We start from the raw sequence: 22354 nt of genomic DNA, 5'->3' as shown, positions 1-22354 counted from the left end.
TCTGTTTGCTTTCTTTCTGTTTTGAGTTAGAGCCTCATGTAGTGCAGGTTGGTTTGAAACTCACTGTGTAGCACAGGCTGGCCCTGGTATCCTGATCTTCCTGTCTCCATCTCCTAAATGCTGAGATTATAAACATGTGCCACCATGCATGGTCCATATCCCCTTTAATAGTTTGTTTGAGTGTGTGTATTTCCTAAGGTATTACTTAGTTCTTTCTAAAAAGTCCTAAAAAATTGTCTCCTGTCTTAAAAAAAAAGTTGTAGTCTGTTCTAGATAGATTACTTTCTGTTGCTGTTATAAAACAATGGCTGAATGTATCAATGAAATAAAAGTAAGGTTTTATTTCAGTCTACAGCTTGTTACACTCTATCATCAAAGGCAGCCAAGGTGGAGCTCTAGGCAATAACTGAAGTAGATACCACAGATGAACCCTGCTTACTAGCTTGCTTCCCCTGACTTGCTCAGCTATTTTTTGGGGGGGCGGGAGGGTCTCAAGACAGGGTTTCTCTGTATATCCCTGGCTGTCCTGGAACTTACTCTGTAGACCAGGCTGGCCTCGAACTCAGAAATCCACCTGCCTCTGCCTCCCAATTGTGCCACCACTGCCCGGCCACTCTTCATTTCTAAGGTTCCTCCATGCTGTTGATTAGAACAGTTGCTTGTTCCCACCATTATATAGTATTGTGTTAAGGAAGCGCTTGCAGTCTGCTGTCAGAGCACTTACATTGTTGCTGCTGTGAATGTTCTTGAACCTGTCTCCTAAAACACAGGAAAGAATTTATACAAATTGTTTTGATGAAGTTTCCACTACAACCCAAGTGACAGCTACATTTTGTTCAATTATTTCATGATATCAGCAGCTAGCAATCTTACACTTCCATGCTATAAAGTTACTACTAAAAACAGTAACTATTTAGTTTACTTCCTAGGTCAAGATGTGCAGAGGCTGAATTGGTAGCTTTTCCATGTGTTGTGGTTTGAATGCTCAGACCCCAGCTTGTGGGGAGCTTTTACAAGGTACCTGAGCGTTGCTGATGGAAGCAGGTCACTAATTAACCTCTATGCTTGTCCTCATTTAACCCTCTCTGCTTCCTCATGCTCCCACAAACACAGGCCACTGCTCCAGTTGCCTTGACTTCCCTACAGGATGGATTGATAGCACTCTGAAAGGATGGGCTCACAGAACTTTCCTTCTTATTGTTGTTTGGGTCAGCGTTCTGTCACAATGATGCTAAAGTCATTAGTACACTATCTTAAAAAAGCAGAAATATATAAAGAGATAGAAACCTGTTTTTGTTGCCTTCTAATTTAATTAAACTGTTGTCACAGAAAACATTCCATTCAGGGCTGAGTTGATGCTCAGCTGATACAGTGCTGGCCTGAGGACCTGAGTTCAGATCCCTGCACTCGTGTGAAAAGCCAGGCTGGCCACACATACCTGCACAACGGCCAGGTTCAGTGAGAGACCTGGGGGTGGGAGGGACTTCCAAGTCATCCTGGACTACCGAGCTAGGCCTTGTCTCAATAAAGAAAAGCAAGAAAGAAAACTTGTATGTAATTTTTTTGGTGGAAGAAAATGTAAAATGAGCTTTTTGGAGATCGTCACGGGAGAGAAGGCAGAAAGATTGTAAGATCCAGAGGGAGTAGATATCTGCAGCAAAACAGTGTCTGCTGGCCCTGACAGCACAGAACTCACATTCCCAGGCTGCATGCACAAGACATGCACAAGCTCAGGACAGCCCAAGTCCCAGCACAGACTGTTTGAGGAACTACTGGGAGTTGATGGCTTCTGGGGGTGGGGGTGAGGGTGTCGGTTTTCTTCAGAGATGTGGGTGCACTCTAAGAAGCACATGTGTTCCAGGAAATGATTACACACCCATGCACATTAAATAGACTCAGTGGATATTTTGAAGAGGAGAGGAAGAAAAAACACATGCAGTTGGTGTGGGGGGTGGATTGGGTAAACAAGGGAGATATTGGAGGGGAAGGGATGGGGGGTGGACTTGGTCCAAACACACAGTATATAATACGAATATTGAAACAGTGACAGATGAATCATTTGGAAGTTTTTCAGAATGAACCCTTGTTGACACAGCTGCTACAGTTCTTTTTTGTTTTTGTTTGTTTGTTTGCTTTTGTTTTTGTTTTTCGAGACAGGGTTTCTCTGTATAGCCCTGGCTGTCCTCGAACTCAGAAATCTGCCTGCCTCTGCCTCCCGAGTGCTGGGATTAAAGGTGTGCGCCACCACGCCCGGCAAGGGTGATCTTTCTAGCAAGTGCACAGCGGTGCTGCAGGTAAATGCACATACACTACAGGCAGCCCAGGTAGCCCCGAACCCAAAGAAAGGGAGTGCAGCCACTATCAGCTACCTGCCGCATTCTTCATTCCATCAGGGAAAGGGTGGAATCCTTATTCACTAGCATCTGCCTCTAATTTCTCAATTTTCACAAGTCTCCTGACTGCCGATGAAGAAACGGACACTTGGTCCTCACACCTGTTCCCTACTCTGTTTTAGGAAACCTCAATTCTGTCTTTTAAGTGTCCAGGCCACAAGCCTCTCTTACCCTTTTATCCAATAGCCCGTCTAAAGGAAAATCTTGTTGGCTGAAGTTCTGTTGATATTTGCTAGTTTCTCAGCGCTGGTACTACGCTACCAACAGCTGGCTTGCATCGGGTTGCTAGACTTCTGACCGTGCCAGTTAGAGTTAGTTCCCTGCAGAACAGCTAGTGGATACTTTTAACCTTTAAGCACTCAGATCCCTCTGCTTAGAATAAAAGCTGAAGTCCTAACATGGCCTATAGGGGCTCTGTGTAATCTGATTCTGTTTTCTCTCTGACTTTGTATATTAACAATGTTTTTTTTTGTTTTGTTTTGTTTTGTTTTTGTTTTTCTGAGACAGGGTTTCTCTGTGTAGCCCTGGCTGTCCTGGAACTCACTCTGTAGAGCAGGCTGACCTTGAACTCAGAAATCCGCCTGCCTCTGCCTCCCGAGTGCTGGGATTACAGGCGTGCGCCACCACTGCCCAGCATTAACAATGTTTTTGATTGTGCTCATCAAACACTTGCGTCCTTGGTGTTCCTTGATTACATTGCTTACATTTGTGGTGTTCTTTCTGCCTGTATGTTCTTTACTCTGTGTGTGTCTGAGTAAATGAATGCTGTGTGTGTGTGTGTGTGTGTGTGTGCCCAAGAGGCCAGAGGAGGATGATGTCAGAGCTCCTGCAACTTCAGTTGCCAGCAGCTTTCAGCTGCCTGATGTGGATGCTGGAAACCAAACCTGAAACCTCTGAAAGAGCAGCGAGTACATAACTGCTGAGCCATCTTTCCGGGTCCTCCTCCTCGCCGCCCCCCCCCCCCCCCACGCTGGGGAGCAACCCCAGGACCTCACATACTAGGCAGGTGCTAATCAGTTAGTTACATAATGACTACTTTTTTGCTGTGGTGGGAATATAACCATCCGAGGAAATTTACCATTTTAACCATCTTGAATTAGAATCCAGTGGCACCAAGTGCATCCGTTGTTTTACAGAACTCTCCGGTCCACCTAGTTCCACTTTTATCGTCACACCGACCAGAAGTTACACCTTGAATCAATGACTCTATACTCCATACTCCCCTCCTCTACACTCTAGTATCTTCCAGTCTACTTTCTGTGTCTGTGAGCTTGACTACTCTAACTACCTCATGTGAGATCATGTGATGTTTTCCTTCTGAAACAGGGGACAAAAGGCAAACTCTGGGCTCTTAACCTGTTACAAATTAAAAGCACAATGTGTATTTTCCCCTGCCTACTTTCTGGGAGCTTGTGGTAAAACACAGCTAAAGTCACAAGGTCTGAATGTTTACTGACTGAGTCCCTTATGACCAAACCTAGCTAAAGCCCACATAAGCTATCTAACTTCCCTGGGGTGAATGTAGCTGGGCTCCGGGAAGTTCTGCATGTTCCTGCAAGCTGTTTAAAGAGATTTGATTGCCTCTGCCTCCTAAGCGCAGGCATTAAATTAAAGGCATGCACCATCACTACCTATGCAAACATTTTTTTTGTTGTTTGTTTCTTTTGTTGTTGTTCTTTGTTTTTTGTTTTATCGATACGATACAGGGTTTCGCTGTGTAGCTCTGGCTGTCCTGGAACTCACTCTGTAGACCAGGTTGACCTTGAACTCAGAAATCTACCTGCCTCTGCCTCCCAAGTGCTGGGATTAAATAAGGCGTGCACCACCACTGCCTGACTTGTTTGTTTCTTGAGACAGAATTTCTTTGTCTAGCCCTGGCTGTCCTAAAAGTTGCTTTTGTAGACTAGGGTGGCCTCGAACTCAAAGATCTGCCTGCCTCTGCCTCCCGAGTGCTGGGATTAAAGGTGTGGGCCACCACTGCCCACCGCACAAACACTATTTTCTTACCTAATATAGGACTTGCAAATATTTTATTCCATTCCATTGGTTGTCTTTTTATTCTCTTGATATCGTCCTGGCTTTGTTGCTCACAAATTGTCATCTGACAAATCACTCCCCAATTAATTTTCTCCTATACTTTCTGTTTGACACTTTTTAAAAATATATGTTACAAATACCTGAGTGAGTTTAAGGGGATAGGTTAATTTCAGCTCGTGATTGCATTCCACAGTTATCTGGGGCTGTCGGGAGGGCATGGTGGAGCAGAGAGCAAGATACAGGAAAGGGCTGAGAAGCCCCAGTGACCTGCTTCTCTCAGCTAGGTCCACTTCCCAATCATGTTATCATACTATGAATCCACCCAGGAATTAGGCCCTCGATTGATTCAGAGTTATCATGAGTTTCGTCATCTGGGGACCATGCCTTAAACACAGGAACCTCTTTGGAGGATATTTCTTATTCAAACCACAACACTTTCTCATAAAAGTCCTATCATTTTGGCTCTTAATTCTAAATCCTTAATCCATCTTGTGTTAGTTTTCGTATATATGTAAAGTAAAGTATTGAACAGTCCAACTCCATTCTTTCATATGTATTTAGGGTTTTGTTTTGTTTTGTTTTTTGCTTTTTGTTTTGGTTTTTCGAGACAGGGTTTCTCTGTAGCCCTGGCTGATCCTGGAACTCACTCTGTAGACCAGGCTGGCCTCGAACTCAGAAATCCACCTGCCTCTGCCTCCCGAGTGCTGGGATTAAAGGCGTGCGCCACCACGCCCGGCGTATTTAGTTTTTTAACCATGTTTTTCTTTTCAAAGATTTATTTATTTATTTATTTTATGTATGAGTCCACCATTGCTCTCTTCAGACACACCAGAAGAAGGCATCGGATCCCATGGTGGTTGTGAGCCACCATGTGGTTGCTGGGAATTGAACTCAGGACCTCTGGAAGAGCATTCAGTGCTCTTAACCACTGAGCCATCTCTCTAGCCCTTCTAACCATGTTTTTTTTTTTTAACTTATTTGTCTATTGTCTCTTTTTCTCCAACTAGAACTTAAGCTCCAGCAAAGCAAGAATTAAACTATTTCTGTCACTGCCATATCAGATCAATTATCTTGCTATTTATAGTAACAAGTCACCTTGACATTTAATGTGTCAAACAACAAGGTTTTTAAGGTTTCTAAGTGTCAGGAACTCTGTATTAGTTCTCTGATTACGTCTGAAAGACTCCAAAACTCCCAAAGGGAGGCACTTACTCAAGCCTCGGGTCAGCCGCGCACCCAAGAAGACACTGAGACCGGTATTTAAGATGTATAGAGAGTAAGATTTAATACAGCAACGACAAGAAAGCACATAAAAGCACATATACCAGATATCTGGGGTCGAAACTCATGCAGCAGGTGCAGAGGAGATTCGGCCCCTAGCCCAAATTTTCACAGGCTTTTATAGGAAGGAGGCAAGGGGGGAGCAGGGCAGGGAAAATACAGGTTTACGTCACTAAGAGATTCAGCCAAGGGTTTTTCCAAAAGTGCTTTTCGCAACGCGTCCCACACTTTGGCCATGTACTTGATTCATTGGAACTGAGGTTTTTACTCACACCCTTATCTCAAAAATGTCCCTGGCACAGTCCTTAGTTGGGAGGGGTTGGACTGGGTTCGTTCCAGGAGACCCTTATCTCAGAAATGTCCCCGGAACAGTTTTCATTTGAGAGGGGGTCTGACTCTGGTGTGAGAGTTCAGAATGTACTCTGGGGTGAGAAGTTCTGGTGGTCAGTAATTTTCCTCTTTCATTCCCCACTCCTTCTAGTGAGTAATTCTAATCTTAGAATTTCAGAAGTCTATATTTTTATGCGGAGAATACTGCATTTACTCTATTTTAACATGGGAACAAAAACAGAATAAGAAGCATTAGTAAACAGAACTAGGCAGGGGCCCTTTTAGCGAGGCTTGAGGGTCTGGGCACGATGTAGGTGCACGTAGATCAGATCTCTGGCTGGAACTGGTGAGGTGTCCTTGGGGTACCCAGCTCGTTCACTGTCTCGGCTGTTGGGATCCCTGGCACGATGTCGTCCGCGTACTCAGTCCAATTTTTCCCAGTTGTGACCAGACCACCTGCAAGCCTTTTAACTTAGCATACAGATCATTATTATAACAACATAGGTTTAAACACATCATTTGAGACTATGATGGGCATAGGAGTTTCATAAAGGATTTTAAACAGAGTAAAACTGAATCAAGAGGAAGTATTTCTAGTACGTTTAAGTAGGGCATAGGGAAGGAACACCAAGTCTGTGCCAGTCTCTACGATTAATTTTGTCAAGGTCTGTCATAGAGTTTTAAACTAATTTCTTTATCTGTCCTGAGCTCTGAGGTCTATACACACAATGTAATTTTTATTTGACCTCTAAATACTTGGCCACACCCTGACTTACCTGGGCAACAAAGCAGGGCTATTATCTGACACTATTGTTTTTGGCACTCTGAACCTTGGAAAAATTTTCTTCAATAATCTTCTTGATGACTATGTGAGCAGTCTCATTTATCCATTTTGAGAACGTTTTTTCTCAGTAAAGTTTATTTCTCAGTTGATGTCAGGTCTGTCTTTTCAAGGGAGGACTAGTTTTCTTTCTTTCAGTTTTTACCATTTTATACAGGGTTTCTTTTACCAGTCTTAATTTGTCTATAACTTGATAGTCTTCAGACTGCCAGGATCATTGCTCTTTGGGATGCCTGTTTTTGGCGGTTAGATCTGCCATCTGATTTCTTTTGTTCACAGCATCTTAGGTCTTTTTCTGTAGATGTCAACAGCTCTCTTTGTCTGTATATTGTTCCATACAGTGGCAAAAGCATACCTGCTGTCAGTGTAGACTTTTATAAAGCTTGTATCAAAGCCACAAATTTAGCTTTTTGGGCTGAAGTCCCTTTAGGGAGGCTGCTGGCCTAGATCACTTGTTTTTTGTCCACCACTGCACTGCTGTCCCCGCCTTCCGCTTACCTTCAATCGTGAGGCTACTGCCGTCCGTGTACCAGCTCAAACTCTCAGGCCAAGGCTGATCTGATCTTTACTTGCCGAGGTAAGTAGCCCCCTCTGTTGGTAGATGGCCCCATGGATATGAGCTGCTTTCCATCTACTACTGTTGCTCCTGTGACAAAGCTGCTGCCATCTGTGTACCAGGCAGGCACACCTGGCCAAGGCTGATCAGTCAGATCTCTCCTTGTTCCAGTTTCCTCAGCCAGGACATCAGCACATTGATGTACAGGAGTGGAGTCATCCGCCAAGGAGCAGTAAACTCTGGTAGTGGGTATAGTCACATGCTGACCCAGAGTAAGCTTGTCAGCGTCTTTAACAAGCAGGGCTGCCTTTATGCTGTCAAAGGCTTTTTGGTGTTTTTCAGTCCAGGTGAATGGGACTTTTTTTTCTGCAAAAGCCCGCCGTCCCCAGAAACTCACGTACTTGGCGCGGGGTGGTGGGGGTTGGGATCAGCATCACAGTCTTTTTTCTGGCCTCGGTGAGCCACCGCTTTTCGTCGTCTCGGCACCTCGGTACGACATAACTGAGCTTTCTTGGCTGATACCCGGTACCCCAACTCACCCAGTTCATTCAGGAGCTTCTAGGAGGGCCAGAATTTCTTCTTTGTCTTTGATGTCTCTGCCTTTAGCCAACCGCAGGGCTTGGGTTAGTGCCAGGAGTTCAGCCTTCTGAGCCGAAGTTCCTTCCGCCAGAATGTCCAGAGCATTAGTCAGCCATCGGTCAGGGGGCTGAACCACACTTTTAGGGCATGTGCCAAGTTTTGTCTCAGAGTCAGTTTATCTGCGTCCTTGACCAGAAGCCACTATGTGCAGACAAGCAGGTCATCTTACAGTCACCAGGTCTAATTTTCACAAGTATGCCACCGGTCTTTTTCAGGGTCCCAATCTCTGAGTAAGAACCTCTTTGGCAATACCTTTGTTCTCAGTCACATCTAGGAGTCCCAAAGTTAGGGACAACATTAGGGCAGTCTCAATAGCATCTAAGGCCATCCAAGGTTGTTCTTTTTATTTTTTATACGAAGGGCTGTTTATCTTTTTAATTCAGCAAAACCTGGAATCCACAGTCTGCAAAGGCCTGCAGTGTCCAGGAACCTTTTAAACTTGCTTTGCACTGGTCAGTGGAGGAATATGAAACACAGTCTCTTTTAAGCTGCATCAACAGGTAGGCTACCAGTCTCTTTTAAGGACTCAGCTTCTGTGTTAGCACCCCTTCTGCTTTTTCTTTACTTTCAGCCACAAACAGGTGAAGGGTTTGGTCATGGGGGGGGGCTCCTCTTCTTTTTGTTAGGGCAGTCTCTCACTCAGTGCTCTTTTTCTTTAACAGATAACAGTAAACACTTTGATCTTCAGCCAAAAGCTTGCTTTTGTTGCCGGGTACTAAGTTTTCTAGCTTCCCTGACTTTTGTGACCAGCATTTTTTACAGATCATTTCTAAGTGCTAGTATTATTAGCAAGTGTCACTTTGCTAGGTTCTAGTCTTTGTCATTTATCTCTCTTTGCTCCTATTTCTTAACTGCAATGGAGATCTCATCTTTTTGTTTCTCTCTATATATATATATCTTTTTTATTCCTTCTTTTTTTGTCTTTGCTTACTTTGAATGTTATTTAATTATTACATCTATATTCTGTCACTTAACTTTTTCATAGTTTACCTCTTTTTACTGTTAACCTATTTCTTTTGAGTCTGCTGAAGCTTTGCTCTCAGTTCTTCTTTTTCAGACCTCTATCCTTTTCTTAACTTCTATAACTTTTTATTACCTATTACCTAGGTCAGATTGATGGGACACTTACTAGTCCCACAGACATGAGACCTTCATCAGAGCCTGGCAGTTAGACCCATAGGTGCTCCTTACCTTGGACAGAAGAAGCCCCAAGTGAGTGGTCTCCCTCACCGGAGCTCAGAACAGATTCACTGCTAGCAGCTCAGGGCGATGCCTGAGAAGAGAAAACACACGGGGCAGAGAAGGGAGTGCAGCTCTCACATCATCTGGCTGCACCAGACCACTGATATCTCAAAATGAACACAAATTTTTCTCTGTTAACAAGAGACAGGATACAGGGGACAGGAGAATGAGCCTTTCTCCCACCCAGGAGGCAGGCAAAGGCTGAAAACAGATCCTTTGATGTGAAGAGCCCAGCGCCCGAGTCTCCAGTCTCCGCTGCGTGCCGGAATGTGGCGTAAACTCCTGGGAGTGGCAAACAAACGCTGGCAGGCAGAGGCAGCAATTTAACTACTTAACTACCTGATAGACACTTGGTGCTCTCTGCACTGTCTTTGGGGAGGGAGCACGCAGCCAGGCAGGCACAAGGGAGTGCGGGTAGACTCTGGGGGGGGGAACCAAAGGAGGGACGGCGGCTGTAGTCGGCAAAGGGTTAACACACACACACACACACACACACACACACGCACAGAGTCTTGTCACGTGGCCACAAACAAGCACACTCGTCCACGCCTGGACTTACACAACCAGCCAAACACTATTTTCTGACGGGGTCGGATTCCACATTGACTTCTATTCCTGATAGGGGTGGGATTCCACATTCACTCCCGCTCTGGCAGAGAGAACACTCTCTCTCTCTTTTACTCTGCCAGGCAACAGCCAGGTCTTTTTGACTGTTCTGTACCCTGGGCACTCCTTCCAGGGTCTCCCTTGGAACATCTTTTTTGGGGTGCAGATTGTGAGGCCATAGACAGTCGTCCTCTCACAGCCACTGCCAGAATAAACCCACAATCTCAGAATACACAAATGCAGCAGTTCCACACCTACACACCCAGCAGATTGTCCCATTTCTAGAATAATAGCAAACACGACAAGAGCAGACACAAGACTCAGACAAAAAGAAACCAAAAACAGCGGCGACTTCCCGTCGCCCACAGGCAACTCACAGATTCAGATGGCCTCTCCAAGGCCGGCCGGCTTAGACCTTCCACCAAAGTGATGGTCTCTCGGCCTTCAGAGGGGTCCGCCAAGCGTCCTTGGCCCTCCCCTTGTCTTCCTGGGGCGTCCCCCAGGGCGATCGGACGGTGGACACCAGACACGTCTGTCCTATCCACCCCGCACTCTCTATTGAGACCTGCTTGGTCTCCAGCTCCTGGAGCACGGTCTCTGGTGCTCGTACTGAGCACAGAGCGTCACGCAAAACCAAAACAGCGATCGCACCAAACAGCAGAACGGCCTACCTGGCCTCCAAATACAGAACACAGATACCAGACCAAAGCAGAACAGTAAATCTTACTTCTGAGTGGGTCCAGGACTTCTGGGTGGTCGCGCTGATTCCCGGCCAATGCACCAAATGAAAGACTCCAAAACTCCCAAAGGGAGGCACTTACTCAAGCCTCGGGTCAGCCGCGCACCCAAGAAGACACTGAGACCGGTATTTAAGATGTATAGAGAGTAAGATTTAATACAGCAACGACAAGAAAGCACATAAAAGCACATATACCAGATATCTGGGGTCGAAACTCATGCAGCAGGTGCAGAGGAGATTCGGCCCCTAGCCCAAATTTTCACAGGCTTTTATAGGAAGGAGGCAAGGGGGGAGCAGGGCAGGGAAAATACAGGTTTACGTCACTAAGAGATTCAGCCAAGGGTTTTTCCAAAAGTGCTTTTCGCAACGCGTCCCACACTTTGGCCATGTACTTGATTCATTGGAACTGAGGTTTTTACTCACACCCTTATCTCAAAAATGTCCCTGGCACAGTCCTTAGTTGGGAGGGGTTGGACTGGGTTCGTTCCAGGAGACCCTTATCTCAGAAATGTCCCCGGAACAGTTTTCATTTGAGAGGGGGTCTGACTCTGGTGTGAGAGTTCAGAATGTACTCTGGGGTGAGAAGTTCTGGTGGTCAGTAATTTTCCTCTTTCACGTCTTCCTCTCCAGATGTGGTCAGTTTGGGGCATCTGAAGTCCCTGAAGCATGGGTGGGTTGAAACTGAGAGAAGTAGGTCACTTCCAAGGTGGATCACTGACACAGCCTCCAAGTTGGTTCTGATTGTTGCTTTAGATGTATTTATTTTTGATGTGTAGGAATGTTTTGCTTGCACATCTGTCTGTGCATCACACGTGTGTGTGCTCAGGAAGTTGTAAGAAGGAGCAGGATCTCTTGGAAGTGGAGTTACGGTTAGTTGTGAGCCATCCATCATATAGGTGTTGGAGATGAGTCAGACTCTCTGCAAGAAAAATCAAGGGCTCTAAACTGTTCAGCCATCTCTCCAAGCCAGAGTCTGAATGTAATAAAATGTATTCATCATTGGTTCACATGGGGCACACGTACCATGGTGTGCCCATGAGAGGGTCACCTGTGGGAGCCAGAGAGGACTGGGGTCATCAGGCTTTCCCAGCATGGCCTTTACCTGCTGAGCCATCCCACAAACTGATTGTGAGTTTTGGTGGGGTTTCTGTGTGTTCTTTTCTCACAGAGCAGGTGAACTTAAAAAGAACAAGGTGAAAAGTGCAGTGACGAAGGTCAGAGGTCACACTGTGGCATGTCCACCATGTTCTATTTGTCTGTGGTAAAGATCAGCTTTTATTCCGTGTGAGAGACACAAATAACAGGCAACAAGGATCACAAAAGGCTGGATTTGTTGGTGTCTGTCATAGGTATCTGATCCCAATGGCTAGAGAAATGCCTAGTGCAATATATTAAAAATATCTCATAGGAACTGGGAAGTAGCTTATCTCACGAAATGCTTGCCCAGCATGGTGACACCCTGGGTTTGATCCCCAGAATCGCATAAATGGTGCATGGTAACCCAGACCCATGATTCTAGCATTCAAGATCCAGAGGCTGGAGGATCAGAAGTTTAACATCATTGTTAGCTACATAATCAGTTAAGGGCGGCCTAAGCTACCTGAGACCCTGTCTCAAAAACTAGCCAAAAACTAACCAATCAACTAAAAACAACAGCAATGGCAACAACAATGACCCACAGTTAGACTGTTTCAAAACAAAAATGACAACAAAAAATTTTATAATTAAAAAAAAAAAAAAAAAAAAAGCCAGACGTGGTGGCGCACGCCTTTAATCCCAGCAGGCAGAGGCAGGCGGATTTCTGAGTTCGAGGCCAGTCTGGTCTACAGAGTGAGTTCCAGGACAGCCAGGGCTACACAGAGAAACCCTGTCTCGAGAGAAAAAAAAAAAAGCCAGATGGTGGTGGTGCAAATCTTTAATCCTCTGGGAGACAGAGGCAGGTGGATCTATAGAGTGAGTTCCAGAATAGCTAAGTCTACACAGAGAAACCCTGTCTCAAACAAAACAAATTAAAAAAAAAAAAAAAAGGATGGGTTTATGCATCATTCAAAGGTTGTTGGGAAGTTTATGGCCTTGAACAAAGAGAAAAGCAATTAAAGTTTAGGAGAGGCAGACCTGGCTGGAAACAGCCATCCTTGTGTTGTTTTCTGGCTGGGTTTGCTTCTCTGAGAATAGCTAACTTCTCCTCATTCACATCCTTAGCACTTCCTAACGTGAGAAGGGGGATTTTACTTTTCTTGTTGTGGTTTGCAAACTTTCAAGGTAAGATTCTTCCAATGACTCGGCCAAGGAGCTCAGGTTCTGTGAGGAGACCACATCTGTGATAAGCACACAGGAGGGATGCAGACAGTGAAACAGTACAACTCTCTTTGCCAGGTGAGGTATCCCTTCTGTATTCCCCCACCACACTGCATCTCCATATTAAGGAACATACACACTGTTATCCATTTATTTCTTACATTCATCTTTTAAAAGTATTTACTTATTGATTTTATGAGACGAGTGTTTTGCCTGAGTGTATGTCTATTATGTGAGTGCAGGAGCCTGTAGAGGCCAGAAAAGGGCGTCAAAATCCCAAACACATATTGGGAAATGAACCTAGGTCATTTTAACCACCAAACCATCTTTCCAGCCCCTTACATTTCTTTGTCTTTAATCACATTATATTTTCTTATATCAGATTGTGAACGCAGGTACTGCATTTTTATAACTCCAAATGACACAGGTTTCATCATCCAGGGAAATCTAAACTTGCATTTGTGTTTTCTTTTACTGTCAATTGTCACTATGGGTCAGCCACAGTTTTCTCAACTTAGAGAAATTATTTATTTTATGTATATGAGTTATTTTGTCTTCATGTATGTCTGTGCAGCCTGTGAATGCCTGTGGCCAAAGGAGGCTAGAAGGGGGTGAGGGGTGGATCTCCTGGAACTGAACTTACAGGAGACTGTGAGTTTCCATGTGGCTGAGAATTGAACCTAAGTCCTCTCAAAGCACTCTTAACCGCTGAGCCATTCATTACTCCATCACAACCCCTTAAGTGGGTCTAGTAATGTCCATTTTGTATAAGTGCTTGCAATATTATTATCCAACTGAAAATGTGACTTACTGACCTTCCTTTTAGGAAAGTGTTAGGCACAGTTGAACACCATATTCATACATGCACACATGCACACATGTATACAGACCTCCATCTCCAACAAGGGACTTAAAGGTAGCTAAAACATCAGAACTTCCCTCCTCTCACACACACAGACCCTCACAGGCATCTTCAACACCAGGACCCTACCCCAGTTAACTGTTTACCTCTTTTCAGGAGGGGTCACATGGGCACATGAGGATTGTGAGCCTCTCAAACCTCCTTCTGTGAGGGAATGTTAATAGGAATGTTAGTCATGTGACAGTTTTGTGCCTGTCATTAGTTACAGCTATTCTGCTTCTAGATAACCTCTACAGTATCTTCTCGGTGACAGAGTAAATAAATAAATAAACAAATAAAGACTTTCTTGGCATTTACCTGAGAATGGGGATAGCAGAGGGGTTAAAGATAAAGGTTACAGAGCTAGAAAGATGGCTCACAGGTTAAGAACACCTGTTGCTTTTGCAGAAGCCTTGAGTTTGTTTCCTGGTACCTACAGTCGGCAACTTACAGCTGCCTATATCATAGACCCAGGGCATCTAAGCCCCAGCCTTTACAAGCGCCGGCATTCATATGCTCATACAGATAATTTTTTAAAAAATATTTATTTATTATATGTAAGTATACTGTAGCTGTTTTTAGACACTCCAGAAGAGGGAGTCAGATTGCATTATGGATGGTGTGAGCCACCATGTGGTTGCTGGGAATTGAACTTGGGACCTTCAGAAGAGTAGTCAGTGCTCTTAACCACTGAGACATCTCTCCAGCCCCTGAATACAGAATTTTAAAATAGATTTAGGTGATAGATTAAAAAAATGCTACTGGGTATGGTAGTACAGACTCATCTGTGACCCCAGGCAAGGATATCAGGAGTTCAAGGCCAGCCTCCGCTATTACAGAAGGGTCAAGCCTACCTTGAAATCTGTCCCCCAAACCAGACTAAAGAAAAGAGAAAGAGAAGAAAAAAATGATTTCATAGTGCTCAGCGCATAAGTCCCTTAAAAGAAAAAAGCCATCATTAACCAGGCAAGTCTTCGAAGCCAACCCTTGGATCTCTTTCAGGAAGATGGAGCTCTCTTTAGGGTTGTCCCCCATAAGGTCTACCAGTTGGTTCCACAATATAGCAAAGTCTCTACTGATGGTCTCTGAGTAACACTTCAGGGGAGTATGGTGGGGGGTGATGTGGAGGGGGCCATGGGGGTGAGGGAGAGAGAGCCAGAGACAGAAAGAGACAGATATCCAGTTAATAATTCGTCTGAGGTTAAAGTCCAAGCTGACAGAATCAAATTAGACAAACCTCTAGGCAGTGCCTCAAATTGGCTCCTCCATCAAGATCATTCTGACAGAAGTCAAAAAAGGAGGGAAAGAGCCGGGTGTGGTGGCGCACGCCTTTAATCCCAGCACTTGGCGGGAGGCAGAGGCAGGTGGATTTCTGAGTTCGAGGCCAGCCTGGTCTACAAAGTGAGTTCCAGGACAGCCAGGGCTATCAGAGAAACCCTGTCTTGAAAAACCAAAAAAAAAAAAAAAAAAAAAAAAAAAAAAAGGAGGGAAGGAGGGAGAGAGGGAGGAAGGGATTGGGGAAGGGATTGGGGAGAAGAAACCAACATCTATTAGTATGTCTGGATATTCAAAAGGCTTTGCTTTTAGTTTTCCTAACCCACCCCCATCGCACCCCATCTCTGAATTCCCAGCCTCCCTTAAAGTTGCTAAACAGAGCTACCAGCTGGAACTGAAAGGGTGTTGAATGGGTGGAGCCCAGAGGCAGCATCGATGTAAACACTCCCTATGAGTCAGCTGTAAATTCAATTCAAATCCCCAGTCTCCTAGTCTCCTCCTCTCATCATGGTTACCACCAAAATGACTGCTGCCTTTAAAAATCCTAATAGGAGACAGGTAAATGTCTAAACATGCAGGTTTTTTTTTTTTTTCTTTTCTATAGTGCTGATAAAGATGCAGTTATTTCAGTAGGGAATTAGAATTTGTGTACCTTGCTTCATCTTTAAAGCACAGCAGCTGTTTGTGAATATGTCTTTGGTTTTATTTTAAGAATATTATCTCATTGTACTGTGGCCATTCATGTGAGCAGCCCGGAGTTATATAAAGTGGTAGGTTTATTTCCACACCTTCAAGAGGAGTGTTTTAATAATTAGCTTTTGTACTTCAATAGTTCCTTTCCCTGCTGTTACTGGCTGCTGGGATTTATTTTACTTATTTAACAAATAGAGGGCCACTTTGTCTGTCCTAGGCTCCTAATTTCTCACACGGAGATAAAAAATGAGCCAAGGAATATAATTACCATACTATTTGTTCATAAATTCTAGTCGTTGGCATTGTTGGTGGCTGTTTCGTTCTTTAGGTGTTCCTTGTGCTTAGGAATACAGGCCACTGAAAAAATCCAAATGTATTTTACTGTAGGGTTGTCAGGCATGGTGGGTTCTGCCTGGGAAATGGAGGCAGGGGATTAGTTCATTAAGGTTATACCAGCTCATAGCAAGTTTGGGGCCAATTTGGGTTACACATGCTTCTACTTGAAAATGCTATAAAGCAACAGTGGGTTTTGTTTGGGTGGAAATAAGGAAAGAGATAATTTACACTGAAGAAATTCTGTCCCTGGCTTGACAGATAAAGACCATTTCAAGTGAAGTAGAAGCGTATCTCTCGACACATCTGTCTCGCTGGGCGGACTTAACCTTCTGCTTTTCAGGCTCCTAATTTTGTGTATAGTGTGTTTGTGAATGTCTAAATGCAGGTGCAGGAGTGCCTCAGTGCACATGTGGGGGCCAGAGCACAGCTTTGGTCTCCTGCCTCACCCAGGCGGGATCCCTTCTTGCTTTGCTGTGCACTCCAGCCTTGCTGATGGATGGGAGAGCCTTCCGGCTGATTCTGGCTCTGCTTTTCGTCTCAGAGCAGAAGTGGAGGGATTGCATAGGCTGCTATTTCTGTCTTTTTATGTGGGTCCCAGGGACAGAATGCAGGTGGCCTGGCTTGTACAGTTAGTGCTTTTATCCACTGAACCGTCCATCGCCCTGGCTAGACTCTTAGCTTCAGTTGGCTGATGAAGAAGCAGAGTTGTATAAGATTAGCTTCCAAACAACTAGCAGGTGGTGGAATCAGGATTTTTTTCCCCCTAGTTCAGAGTCTTTTTAATATTTGCACTTGTACTTTTTGACTTTGGAAAACAGCAATTGCAGTAACTACCACCTGCTGGGTGTTTATACGCTTTGCATATATGCTCCACTTAATTATCAGTTTAGTGCTTCAGTAGATCTTACTGGCTGTTTTATGGATGAGAAGACTGAGATATGAGGAGGTTAAGTATACTTTTGCCAACTACACTTAGCATTTTAGATCACAGCCTACAGTCAGTCATGTGCTGTACGGAATGTGGAAGTTATGAGTTCTCAGAAAACTTGATAGTTTAGGTGAAATGACTAACTCTAGTTGCATCAACCTTTATCTTGCTCTAAAACAGCTAGTTAAGAAAGCCAAGCAATAAATAGACTTCTTTTATCGGGTGGTGTCCTGTGATGTCCCATTTTGCGGAACAATTTCAGAAGTTGTTATTTGGTTTGACAGAGTGTAAAGGTGGAGATAAGGTGGTACCCGGGCTGCATCGCACCAAGCACTGTTCTTAACCCTCAAATGTGAAGTCAGATGTGCAGATTCTTAGAACTGGTGGCTAGACATCTACCTTGCCTATAATTCCAGGTCCCAGAAGGCCCAGACGGAGGATGCTGGGAGCAAGCCAGAGGAGCTGCATCAGAGTCCTGGGTTCAATTAATTAGGAAGAGGGTGGCTGAGGGGGCCTTCCAGGATTCAGTCTCAGGCCTCCATGTGCATCCACACACGTGCACACTCACATGTGAACAGGCATCCACATAGGCACACAGACCACATGGACAGACACGGGCCAAAACAATGTCTAAAGTCTGTAGCTACAGCTCATCTGTACATTCATAGCAGTCTAGTGGCTACCTCCACAAAAAATTGCAAGCATATGCTCTGTGAAGCAATGTTCTTTCCTCAGGCGACGCTCCTGTCTTACAGTCAGTGGATACGGTGAAGGAAAAGTCCGGAGCGTGAAGCCATTTTTAGAACCCCGGTAAGTGGAGAGGCCCCAGCTTTTGTGCCCGAGTATCTTAGATTCCTATTGTGGTAAGTAAAATGCCTAATGAGGTGTGATGTAACTGTTTCAGAGTGAGCCTTCATTTTTTTTCCAAAACAAAAGTTTCAACCATTATCTGGAACCCTCGACGGAGTACTTTGTTCTCCCTCCTGGGACAGTGCCACCAGTATAACTTCCCACAGATGGCAATGTTCTGTCTGTGGTCTCCTGGCCACAGGTGCTGTTACTGAACTTGGAACGTGTGAGTGTGACTGAGAAGTTGAAGCTGTTGAGATGTAAGCATGTGGCTAGTGGCTTTCATGGCCCTCGAATTAGCCAGTGCAATCCTAGAATAGAAATAAGTGTCCTTGTTTAAGGTAAAATTCTCAGGGTGAAGGTGGCTGATGAGTTCAGTCTCTGTATCTGGGGTGACTTGACCTCTCTGAAGAACGCCTCCTGTGGTTCTTTCTTTCTTTCTTTCTTTCTTTTTTTTTTTTTTTTTTTTTTTTGGTTTTTCGAGACAGGGTTTCTCTGTGTAGCCCTGGCTGTCCTGGAACTCACTTTGTAGACCAGGCTGGCCTCGAACTCAGAAATCTGCCCACCTCTGCCTCCCGAGTGCTGGGATTAAAGGAGTGCACCACCACGCCTGGCTTTTTTTTTAATATTTATTTATTATTATATGTAATACACTGTAGCTGTCTTCAGACACCCTAGAAGAGGGCATCAGATCTCATTACGGATGGTTGTGAGCCACTATGTAGTTGCTGGGATTTGAACTCAGGATCTCTGGAAGAGTAGTCAGTGCTCTTAACTGCTGAGCCATCTCTCCAGCCCCTCTTTTTTCTCTTTTGGTCTTTTTCAATTCAGGGTTTCTCTGAGTAGCCCTGGCTGTCCTGGAACTCACTCTGTAGAGGAGGCTGACCTCGAACTCAGAGATCCGCCTGCCTCTGCCTTCCAAGTGCTGGGATTAAAGGCTTGTGCCACCATTGCCTGGCGCCTCCCGTGTTTTCTTTTGGGAACCAAAGTGGTTCATATGTCTGGCTTGAACACCTTTGGCAGTCAACGTCATGATTTTCTGTGACTTAACCTGTGGCAGGTTTAGAGGAGCTTCCTGCCTGCATAGTGACCTAACTCCATGCTAAGGGTCTGGAGGATGGAACACAGAACTTTGAATTGCTAACTGAATTGACTGTAAATAAAAGCGTCCTTTGCACTGCTGTCCACTGCCACAGGTCCTCTGAATCTTCCGTGGAAGGGTATAGACCAGAATCTAGACTTTAGAGAGTAAGCATTTGAGCCTTAGGAGCAGAGATGGTGTCAGAGTAGAATTCACACAGTGGAATATCACTTACGCCAGTGCCCAAGCACTTGTGAGCGCTAGAATTAGCAATTAAAGTGGGGCATTAAAGTGTAAGCTCTTTTACCAAATAAACTGACACTCTTGGGGCAAGGGAGAGACAGGCATTAGTCAGGGATAGTGCTGGAGGGCCAGAGCTAATGGCCTCCTCAGGACTATTCTATTATTTTGAGAGCATGTATTTCAAAATAATTCCACTGTCACATGCTTAGCACCACAAACTGTTTCTCAGCCCTGCAAAGACTGTTTCCACCACATTCAGTTTTGCCTCCTTTGGAATTTCACATATATAGAATCATATACTGTATACCCTGGTATTTATTTCCAAATTGGTAGTTCATTCACACACTTTCAAGTGAAAAGAATACTACTTAAAGCCTTTGAATATACGTAAAAAGATCATTTTTCCCATCTCTGGAAATGCTTCACTCTTAGTTATCCTACCTTCCACGTTTAGAACAACCAGTGTTCATCATTCCGTGAGCATCCGTGGCTTTCTCTCTTTCTGTCTTTCTTTCAGTGTTCATAGCTTAATGAGCACCTGTGGCTATCTTTCTCTCTATCCTTCTTAACGGGGAGGTTTGAGCACTCTGCAATTAGACATTTCCCAAAGAATCTTCAGACACTAAATTAATTTGAAATCTATTTTTATTATAATAATAACCAGGGCTCTTCTTAGGTTCTGACTCTAAATGTCAAAGTGTGACATTTACCTGCGATGTCAGTAACAGGCACCTATGATTCTCGAATTCCTCAAACCTCAAACGACAAAGCTCCCGGCCTTATGGGGCCAGATGTTAGTGAGAGATTAAAAAATTCCCAAGAGTCCTATAATTACAGTGTCCTGGAAAGTGATTGACAGGACTAACATAGGCGGGTTTTCACGAGGCATTTCTCAGACCCAGAGACTAAGGCCCAGGTAAGAAGGTGAGGCCAGGAAAACTTCCCAGGTATTAGAAGTTTGCAAAAACTCTTGTGAGGGAGGAAAGGGTCAGTGTGGCTGGAGAAAGGAGAGGATGAACATGATCTGAGCAGAGAGGGAAGATGGAGAGGTAGGCAAGGTGCCTGGCCCTGGAGGGCTTGGTTAGGGTAAATTTTTTTTCCCCAAGAGAATGGGACACTGAACAGCGACAAGGTCACATGATACAGCATTTGAACAAAAATTCTTCCTGTGGTTTGAGATTTGGAGAAGGGTAGGAGGGGATGTGGATAAAATAGGTTAGGTCAGTGTCCTTGCACTATCTGCAGGTCAGGGTAATTTTAACTAAGGTGGTTGCTGATGAAGGAGATGAGAGAGATTCAAAGAAACTTTAGCAGATAAAAACAAAGAATTTGCAGATAAATTGGAAAGGCACATTATACGTGTATTTCTTTTGCTATGGTAGATACATTAAATTATGATGAAGTTTTTTTGTTTGTTTGATTTTTGAGACAGGGTGGTGTTGCCTTGGCTCCCCTGAAACTCTGTAGACCAGGTTGGCCCTGAACTCTGAGGTCTGCCTGCTTCTGTTACTCAAGTGCAGGGATCAAAGGCATGCGCTAAGACTGCCTGGTACAATGAAGTTGTTACATTGCCATTAATAACCCGACCTAAGTTATGCAAAAAAAAAAAAAAAAAAGTTGCCTCAGACTATTTTGAAAATTTCAAAGCTGGGTGGAGGATATGGTTTTACTTCCCATTTCTTATCCTAATCTTGTTGAAAAATAGTCTTTTCTTAGAAGTGCTTATGATAGTGGAACTTTTTCTGGACAGGTCTTACAAATCTAAATGTAAAAACCAGTGGTATCAGATTAGTAAACAATTTTAGAGCTTTTCTGACTGCTTGATGGTAATTACTATCCTTTTGGTCACTTTTAAGTATATAACAAAAATGATTTATATTGCCTTTATTATTTTTTTGTTGCCTGCAATTCCTTTGACAGGACCCAAACGAATAGGCTGTTTTTTGTCCCAAACTAAGTAATTTCCTTCTAAGAATTTCTTGGTTGTTGTTGGATGATTGCCCACCCTCTGCCGGACTCCGAATAAACCCACGGTTTATTCCAGAGGATTAGTGGAAGACCTGTTTTACCACCGCGAGTGCCATTTGATTAATGTTATGTTTTTGGGAGTGGGACTCAGGGCAGCCCTCGCAAAGCGGCGCGTCCGCTGTGCGCGCCCCAGGCCTGCGCGGATGCTCGCCCCGGGGGCTCCGAGGGGGCGTGTCTTGTGCTGCCCTGCCTGGCCAGGGGCGGCTCGAGAGACTGGGAAGTCAGCAGTTTGCAGGGCCGAGGGCTGGGCGCTTGGGAAGAGGGGCGGAGGACCGAGAGGGATCTCCCCGCCTCTGTTCCCCTCGGTCCAATCCCTTCGGCTTCTGCTTCGGCTTCGCCAGCGCGGCCCGAGCCCTAACCTGCTCGAACCCATTATGCCGTAGAGGCCGGCTGGGGCTCTTTAAGGCCCTCGTCGCGCCTGCGCCCTGGGCTTTCCTGAAGCGGCCCGACCAGAGCCGGGCGGAGCTGGCGGGCGCGGGGCTGCGCGGGGTTCTCCCGAGTCGTCGGCGGTACGGTGGAGGGTCGCGGGCAGCTCCGGGTTCCCGAGCAGGAGGCGTGCGCCGGGGCACGCGGGGAACGCGGCCGCGGAGGCCGAGCCGGGCCGAGGCTCTTGGAGGCGGCGGCGGCGCGGCCGCCGGCTGGATGGGAAGTTCATGTTGACGGCGGAGTCCACCCCAGGTTTCCAAGGTGAGGGGCGCCGCGCCAGGCCGGGCTGCGGCGAGGGAGGGCGCGGGCGCCGCGGAGGGCCGCGCCGCCCACCCGGGCCGCCGCCGAGTTTGCGGAGCGAGCCCGCCGGGGCCTGCGTTCCCCGCTCTCGCCTGGCCCGGGCGGCCTCCGGGCCCGTCCTCCAGGACACATCGGTCCGCCGCGCCCTGCTCGGAAAGTTGGCGTCTCTATTCGGCCTGCGGCGGCTGCCGACAGGTAATGGGCGAGCCAGGTGTGTGGAGCGACGGCGCATGGAGCTCCTGTGCACCCGGTTGCCCATCGCCTAACGGGGCTAGCCTGAGATTAACCGCGGGTTCCGGTGGGTTGGATTGCGGTGGTGGCGTCTGCGCTGG

General features: G+C 45.6%; 1 protein-coding gene across 4 annotated transcripts in view; it reads left to right on the top strand.

Annotated features, from left to right (window-relative positions):
* Positions 1-15678: 15678 nt before the first annotated feature.
* Positions 15679-22354, top strand: part of Evi5 (ecotropic viral integration site 5) — a 147451-nt gene continuing 140775 nt past the window's right edge. For 2 of the 4 annotated variants that reach the window (XM_029477109.2, XM_029477107.2), the window contains exon 1: positions 15679-15696. The gene's annotated coding sequence lies outside the window, so the exon portion shown is untranslated. Of the gene's footprint in view, positions 15697-17885; positions 17906-21519; positions 21984-22354 lie in introns of those variants that run through there. The other 2 variants (XM_029477108.2, XM_021161863.3) reach the window with 2 other exon arrangements.

This window comes from Mus caroli, unplaced genomic scaffold (genome assembly GCF_978045245.1).
Source record: "Mus caroli unplaced genomic scaffold, Mus_caroli_1 scaffold_4, whole genome shotgun sequence".
Classification (NCBI taxonomy): domain Eukaryota; kingdom Metazoa; phylum Chordata; class Mammalia; order Rodentia; family Muridae; genus Mus; species Mus caroli.
This window is presented reverse-complemented; position numbering and strand designations above follow the sequence as displayed.